Source organism: Gekko japonicus, unplaced genomic scaffold, assembly GCF_001447785.1.
Source record: "Gekko japonicus isolate JY-2015 unplaced genomic scaffold, Gekko_japonicus_V1.1 scaffold766, whole genome shotgun sequence".
NCBI classification, from domain to species: domain Eukaryota; kingdom Metazoa; phylum Chordata; class Lepidosauria; order Squamata; family Gekkonidae; genus Gekko; species Gekko japonicus.
Genome location: NW_015172577.1, coordinates 719,846 through 728,588, shown reverse-complemented (window position 1 = coordinate 728,588; position 8,743 = coordinate 719,846).

Below are 8,743 nucleotides of genomic sequence, written 5' to 3'. Positions count from 1 at the left end.
ACATAACTCAGACCACATAAAGCCAATCCTCAACCAACATGGAGGGCAGGTAGAGGAGAGATAGCCAGAGATCCCCTTTGAATCTGGTGTCTCTAGCATGCTGGGGGGCATTGTACCATATAACAAACTGACAAACTGAATTGGTTTGTCTAGCATCAAAAAGTTCATGATAGTTTGTGGTTTGCGAACGGCACACACCACAAACCAATACGAACCACATTTTTCCAGTTTGTGCCCATCCTTAGCAAGGAAGAGAATAGGACTTCCCTTCATCCTCTATCCCTCTTAGATCCCTCGTTTATATCGCTAGTGGCTGCATTCAGCAATGGGTCACCAATCATGCAGGTCTGGGATTAACAAATCTACAGGCTGATCTTGAAAATAAATTCAGGTTATACCCAGTGTGGAAACTGACACTTTCTATTTCTTTGTTGTCCTTCAGTATCACAGAGCCAATTCACACCTTATGAAGTCCTAATGTTTCTTGAACAATAACCTTTAAACTAGATGTTTAATGTGAACTTTGTGCTTCTCACATGTGCCCTTTTTCATCATGACTGGGGCACATGGGCTGGATTAGCTCCAACCTTCTCTTCCATGCTGTTTTCTCCTCCTTAAAGAGCCTGTGGCACTGCTATTGGCTTTTCTGCAAAACTTGCATGCAACTTAAATAATTTCATGAACAGAACAAATAACTGCTCTGCGGAACAGTTTGAAGAGGAGAAAACAGCATGGAGGGGAAGTCAGCTGCCACTTCTGCCCGCATAACCTGGTAATAAGGAGAAAATGGATTGTGTTAATCTGGGAGGCACAAAACACCCATTGAATGACTGATTCAGTGTCCTCATGTGGCTGCCCAATAAGCACAAAGACTCTGCAATATGTAAATTGCCCCTGAGTCGAAAGCTTTTCATTAAAAGAAGTGGGAAGTAGTGCTGAAGGCTGACAGCAATGGGGACCATTGATTGATCTGTACTTCATTTTTGCACATCTGCTGATGCAAATTTTGCATAATTATACACACACAAAAGAAACCTTAAAGCAAATGCCATTTAACAATGCACAACTTTACACAATAATGTAACAATTGTGTCTTGCAGGGTGAAAAACTTTACACAACTGAACAACCACTTTGGTCCCTGTGGAACAACTAGGCTAGCCTGGTTCACACAGTCAACCATGGGCTGTGCTGCCCACAATAATGTGCATGACACAAGTTACTCCTCTCTACCATGAAGAAGCTTCCACTTGAACAGCCAATTGTGCAGAGATCCAATTCACATGATTTACAGCATATCTCAAGACTGGGGAAAGGAAAGCGCTCATCTTTATTCCCTATGCCCTCATCATTCACCACTGTTGCCAGGAAGAGTCAAGAAATGCAGACTTTCCATCTGAGTAGGTGAAGAAAAGCCTTGTACTCCCCCCATCCCAGACAATAACACCTAGCAATCCCTGGTGCTTGATTGCTTCAAAGGCAGCTACAGTTTTTGTCATGGTCATCGTGGAAGCTTCAAAGAGTAGCAAAGAGGTGACGGGGAGACATAGTTTTACATTGATGGTACCTTCATAATAACCACCACATGGGGGGTGGATTTGCATTTACTAATCTTCTCTTATTATGAGCCCTTTGATGTTTGTTGCATAAATTCATGGAGTTTTCCATGTAAAGAAACCAGAGAAACCTATGTATCATGAACTTGCCTCTGCATGCTTACACGGAAAGTCTGGTTCACACTTGAGCAGGGTCAGATTGACCATTAAGGCCAACAGGGAAAGTCCTAGTTAGCTGGTGACTTGGGAGAGCTGTCCCACACCAGGACAACAAGGCTATTGCAAGGCTATTCCTAAATGAAGAAACTAGAGCTAAGTAGATGTTAGATCATTATTATAAATAGAAGAAGCAGATGGTGAGTATAACTGACCAGCTAAAGAAACCTTAACCTGGGTATGCAGAACTAGTGATTCACCAAGCCAAAGGCTGCCCACCACCTAGTGTGGCCAACCAGGTGTCCTGTTTTTGTGGTCCCAGAAACACTGGAAAAGCAAGAGGTGTAGCAAGCCTAGAGCCAGGAGCCGTACATGGCTGGTGGCCTGCATTCTATTTAGCAAGTAAAAAGTTATGTCACAACAAGAACCAGATTAGGTCAGTCCCTATTAGTTTAATCCTAAACACTTTCCTGGGAGTAAGCTTCACTGAATAGACTTGAGTAGGATTCTAAAAGCAATTCTAAGCAAAGTTACAGCCTTCTGAGTCTACTGAAGTCAACAGGCTTAGAAAGGCATAACAGTGCATAGGGCTGCATTGCTAATGTGTTAAAACTGAAAATATACCGTGCAATGTGAATGCAGCCCTGCTTTAGCTTTGAAGCCTGCTTCCTGAAGCCATATCCACATTTGCACAATAGTACTAGCTACTACCATGCAGTGAATCTGAGATAAGTATCCAATTTCATTCCTTCAACCTTGAGGTGATCACTTGTAGCCTCTGGGCACGTTCATGGTTTCTTCCACAAATTGCTCTGTACCTATTTTGGGATATATTTCTAAAAGTAAGGACTAAAGATGCACAAAAACATGGGACAAGTGTTTGCAAAGGGATCTGTAGAACAGTGTAGAAGAAGGATTCATGCTCACATGTTTGGCTTGCATCCAGCAGACAATTCCTTGTCTGTTTAGGTCAGATTGGTCACTGACCCTGCTGGACAGTAGGGAATTGGCAATTCTGGCCTTCACCAGCAGCATGTGGCCTCGTCTGATTCCTGAGTCATCTGAATCTTTGCTCCGCAGGTACCTTCTTTCTGCTTGTGGCATGGTGTGGGTATCATAAGTTGATCGGCAAGTTGGTGGACAGTTGATATAGGGGAGTGAGTCAACTGGCCTTTAGAATTTTCCCATTGTGTGATTTTATGAAAGGTTAACTAAACTAAACTCCAGCTTGCTCTTCCAAAATGCAAAGGTTATTGTTCCCTCTTATCTCGTGCTTGTTAGCTTGGGTGGAGGGTTTGCTAATAAAATATCATGTCCTAGGAATGGATGTTCTTTCAGTTTATTTTCTCAGTTATCTGTGCTAAAGTGCTGTATCTGAGGAGTCCACCTTGCTTAACATAATTCCCCCCCCCAAAAAAAAACAGAGCATTTATTGCTTTCTGTGCTTGGAAAGAGGGATGGGGGCATGGTGGTAGGGTTGCCAGCTCTGGGTTGTGAAATTCGTTCAGCATCATTTAACTACTGGGTGTGGGCTAAATCAATCTCCACAATTTATGCTAATAAAGGCCCCTTCAGAATCAGCTATAAACAGTCAGCTATCATTAGGCTAAAGCATCTTCCTGGGAGATTTACAGTAAAGCAGCTGTCCCAATTAAGCAGAGTGAGTTATAGTAATATTTTATATTTCTACAGCACCTTTCATCCCAAAGCCTTTTTTACCAATTAAAAGCACATAATGTTCCATGGAGGATGTCTCTGTGGAAATGATCACACACAAGAGTGAGAAAAGGGGGAAATTTAAAGCTTGACAATGAGGCAAACACCTGTTCTTAAATATCACAAGATGGGCTTGTAAATTTCCAAGGAAGGCAATGAAATCCTGTCCTCAGCTAACTCAGCCGAGCAAATGTTTAAGAAGCTGTCTGAAAGATCTATGTGGTGAATCATGTACACTTTTTTCAGACCAGCTCAGTAAAAATGTCAAACACCTGAGCTGAGCAAGTTTGTGGTGCATCTCCTTGGGATCAAAATTTAGTATTGAGAGCCCAAACATAATTGTCTTTCCAATCCCCCAGGCACTCCCACCTGCTACCTACCTTCCTTCCTTCCTTCCTTCCTTCTCCCCCTTCACCCAGTCCTACTCCATTCATTCATTCATTCGATTTATATACCACTCACCCCCTAAGGGCTCTGAGCAGTTTACATTATACAATTCATACAATTCCTACCTAAGGGCCACACATATACAATGGAGGGAAGTGACTAACCTAACAGGCACCCTATAGCGAAGTCTTGTTGTTATAGTCTCTCTGCGGGAGGTCTTTTCCAATCCGACTCCATAGTATCTTTACTTCTCTTCCACCACTGTACCTTACCATCTTGCCTTTAAAGCTCCCTCAGTTAAAAAAGGCAGAAGATCCAAATGGCTGGCTACCTCGAAATTTCAAGAACACATAAGCACATTGTGATTGTTAATCACAAGCTGCATAGGGGATGCCTGAAGTCTTAAAAGGTTTTATCTCAGTAGGTTTGCATGCATCTTAACGTGGGGTTATTAGCAAGCTGTCCTGATTATGCTCACAAAATCCTTAGGAGAGAAGAGCTAAAATAAGCAGCAATGTGACATCTGCCTTGAAGACTGTGACATCAGAAAGCTGATGCAAAAGGAATTGTAGTGTGGTATCTGAAATGCTGAGGTTTAATATACATAGGCCCCGGTCACACGAGCTGGATATTGCAGGGGAGAGGCGTGGCTAATTGCCCCGGTGCAGTTTGATCCGCGATTACATGATTAGATGCGCCGGCGGCACACCACGGGTCCTTCTCTCGGCGCTGGTGGGTAAACAAGGGACCGGAGGGGAATGCCACGCACCAGCGCGATCACACCATGGGAGTCTGGAGGCAGCCGGTGGCAAACGTTTACTAGTACTTTGGAGGTACTACTTTTTTAACGCACATTTTCGGCGGTAAGCCACGGGTGCGCTCCGCTTTCCAGATGTTGGGGTGTGATCGCGCCTGGATAATCCGCCCACCATCTGTGCCTCTCCTGTGGCAACTTTGTCATGTGACCGGGGCCATAATGATTTTGCATTTTTACATGTTCAAGTCCATGTTGATATAGCAAGAACCCCTGTTCTAAAATGTGGGAATGGTTGCACCAGTGTGCAAGCTGTAGTGATACCTGTTTACCATTTTAATTAAAGGTACTGCTTACTAAAAGATGATGTCATCACATAGCAGCATCTGCTATTCTGAGTTGTAATGAAAACCCCCAATTCATATGACCAAAGCATGGCTGTCCAAGTATCTTCTCTTCAATGGACGTCTCAATAGGACCAAAAGAGACACCATATAGCCTCTCTTCTGTTGTTTCACATTCTCTATGTTCAGAAAAGTAATGCGAGAGTCATCCCTGAGGTTCCCCACCTAAACTGTCTAAATAATGGAATGTCAGTGTAAACTATTATGAAATCCTGCAGAGTCAAGAGACATCAATTTGTAGTACCTGTCTGATCTGCAATTTGCTTATTCTTACAAATCTGTGTTCCAACAGTTAATGGAAGCAGCTGAAATCCATGATCTCAATAGGATCAGCCAAAAGAGTAATTATATAAACCATAGGAGTAAAAAGGGGGTGGGGGAAGATTTCTAATGAGATTATGTAGCAGATAATATATGGAATTTAGCTAGTTTTGTTTTTTTAAGCCCTGCTTTTACCAGCTAAAGCTGGTAAGCATTGAAACACATGCTGTGGCACATTCAGAGATAATCAAACTGTGCACTGCCCATTGCAAAGAAAGGGATAAAAAGCAATGTAAACGACTAATTAATCAAAAGCATTTGAAACACTCCCTGCTTTTCTGCAACAATGCAGATTACCCATTTAACACATCTTGGTATCAAACAGTTAATTTAAATGTTTTTAATTTAGGTTTCATAAGAATTAAACAGATAATAGACAAAGCATAGTATACAGAAACAGATATTGAATAGAATCCTTCCTTAATTAGATGAAAATGTTACACTGCATTTCTTACACCCACATAACAGGCAGAACTAGATGTGACATACAAAGGGAGTTTGCTGGTGAAAATGGCAAGTCTACATCCGGATCCCCTTTTTCTTCTCATGAAAGAGAAGAAAGTAGAGTCATATCATGCTCTTCTCAGTCCACTGACTTAGGGCCAAACTAGATGTGACAGCTAGATGTTGCCAGCTCCAGGCTGGGAAATATCTGGAGGTTTTGGGGGTGGAGTTTGAGAAGGATGGGGTTTGGTCCAGGGAGAGACTCCAATGGGATGTTAGGCCACAGAGTTCATCTACCAAAGCAAACATATTCTTCAGGTGAACTGATCTCTGTTGCTTGGTGATCAACTGTAATCCCAGAAGATCTCCAGCCACCACCTGGATGCTGGCAACCCTAATGTGACAGCATTTCCGGCCATTTTAAAGCCTAACCCACGTGATTTTAAAATGCCATGAAGGCCCAATCCTGACCACGCCTGTAGCACATTGGGATGAAGTGCTCTCATTTCTCCACTTTGTACCTTCCTTTTCAAGTGATGAAATACTTCTTTCATCTCTGTTTTGGCACTTGAAAAGGGATGGGGGGGAGCAAAAGCACCTAATCCCTCCATGCTACCTTCACAGAATTTTTCAAGTACCTGCACTGAGATTTAAAATGGCAGTTGTGTACTTGTGTCTGACACAGGGACACCGTTGCATCTTGTTTAGCCAAATGACTTCCTTTTGAATGTTTCCCTGCCTTCTCACTCCACATTACTAGGTGCCATCAAGAAGCATACCATCACAGTGTAGTGGTGAGAATGTAAATCTAGGATCTGGGAGACCCAGGTTCAAATTCCCACTCTGGCACAGAAACTCACTGGGTAACCTTGGGCCAGCCATATACTCTCAGCCTAACCCACCTCACCGGGAAGTTGTAAGGGTAAAATAGAGGAGGTAAGAATGATAAATGTAAGCTGCTTAAGGTCCTCACTGGAGAGAAAAATGGTGTATAGAAATATAAAGAAATAAATAGCACCATGATGTTATGTCCCATGTTTCAGGAAGCCAGCATTACAGAAAGAAGAGTGGCAAGCTGGACTCATGACTGCCATATTAGTGGCAAACCCACATTTGAAACTATGGCCCTGGTCACACAGGAGGATTTGCCCCGCGAAACGGATGGGTTGAGGGTGCATCAAACGGGCGCAATCATACGGCAACATCTGGGAAGTGTAGCACACCTGTCACCAACCCATACCATCAGCCCGAAGAAGCGGATTTTAAAAGTATCAGCAAAAGGGTAGTAGCAACCAGAAAACGCGGGTCGCAGGCGAGCTTCGGATCGCAGAAGCGGAGTTAACCTGGCGCATACGGCACATGCATGCACCATGCCGGCTTTTCCTGGCCTTTGATGCGCTTCAACATCCCCATGCCAGTTTTTCCTGGCCTTTGATGCGCTTCAACATCACCATGTGATCGCTGGCTATTGCTGTATGCGCGGCACCTCGGGGAACCGTATGATTGCATTACCGCGCATCTTTTTGATCTGGCGCTAAAATGCCTCCCTTCCACTGCAGATTTTCCCGCTTGTGTGATCGTGGCCTATGTATGTTACTTTTTACACATTCTCACATGTGGACCTGGGGAGGTGAGCCTGAATCAGGAGTCAGGATTTGAATCCAACACATTTCAGTTGAAGAATGCAGAAAAACATAAAAATTGTTGCCACATTAATGGCCCTCACCATGCCCTTTTGGAAACTTCTTCCATTTTAGGTGAGCAGTCAGCTGAAATATAAATATCAAAGGCCAGTTCTGATAAAATGGAGATCCTCGGATTAATTCTTCTTTGGCAAGTTTTTCACGCTTTGCTAGTTCCTGAAAGACAGTTTCATGTTTTTTAAGAGTAGCAATAAAGAATATATATTTGAAAGGGGGGGAAGCACACATAAAGTAAGAGAGGAAAGGCAGCAACAAAAGAGCAACATTTGCTTCTTTCAGATTCCACAAGGGAAATCAAGGTCTGAGAAGCAGAGCGGTCAGATTGTGTAGGGTTAATAGGTGCTGTGTTGCCAATTCATAGCACAGACTGACTTCATATTTATATTCATACTAGGAATAAGGCCCGTTGTGGAAACAAATACAACGAGATCTAGAAAGAGGCTCTGGGAGAGTGCTCTGGCTTTGGGCAAACAGTGTCCGTTTGCTGTCGTGACCTCAGCAGGGTATAATGACAGAGTCCACTGTTTTTTCCAGAGGAACTGATCTCTGCTACCTGAAGAGCACTTGTAATTTTGAGTGATTTCTAGTCCTCACCTGGAGATTGGAAACAATTGTTACCCAGGATGAAATGGCTGGTTTGGAGGGTGGAGTCTATGGCATTCTACCTGTCTGAGGTCCCACCCCTCCGCAAACCCCAACCTCTCCAGGCTCCACCCCTCAAATCCCCAGGAATTTGCCAGCCTGGAATTGGCAACCCATCTCCTTCCCAGCTAATCACCAACTTACCATTATCTGCCCCTTTGACTTCAGCTGACTTCCGCCCTCCCTTCTGCAGAGAAATTGTAATTTTGAGTGGTCTCTAGCCCTCACCTGGAGATTGGCAACAATGGTTCCCCATGAGGGACTGAGTGGTTTGGAGGGTGGAGTCTATGGCATTGTACCTGTCTGAGGTCCCACCCCTCCTCAAACCTCACCCTCTTCAGGCTCCATCCCTCAAATCTCCAGGAATTTCCCATCGGGAGTTGGCAACCCTATCAGGATTGGCCCCAATATGTTTTCTCCCAAAGGGCAAAGTAGGTGACTGGACCAAACTTAGTTGCCTACCAACAGGAACTGAGGGGAAAGTAGGGTTGCCTGCTCTAAGGAGGGAAATACCTGGAGTTTTGGGGGGTGGATTCTGTAGAGGGCAGCATTGGGGGGGGGGGGCGGAAGGACTCAGCAGGTATAATGTCATAGGGTCTACCGTCCAAAGCATCCATTTTCTCCAGGGGAACCAATCTCTGTCATCTGGAGATCAATTGTAA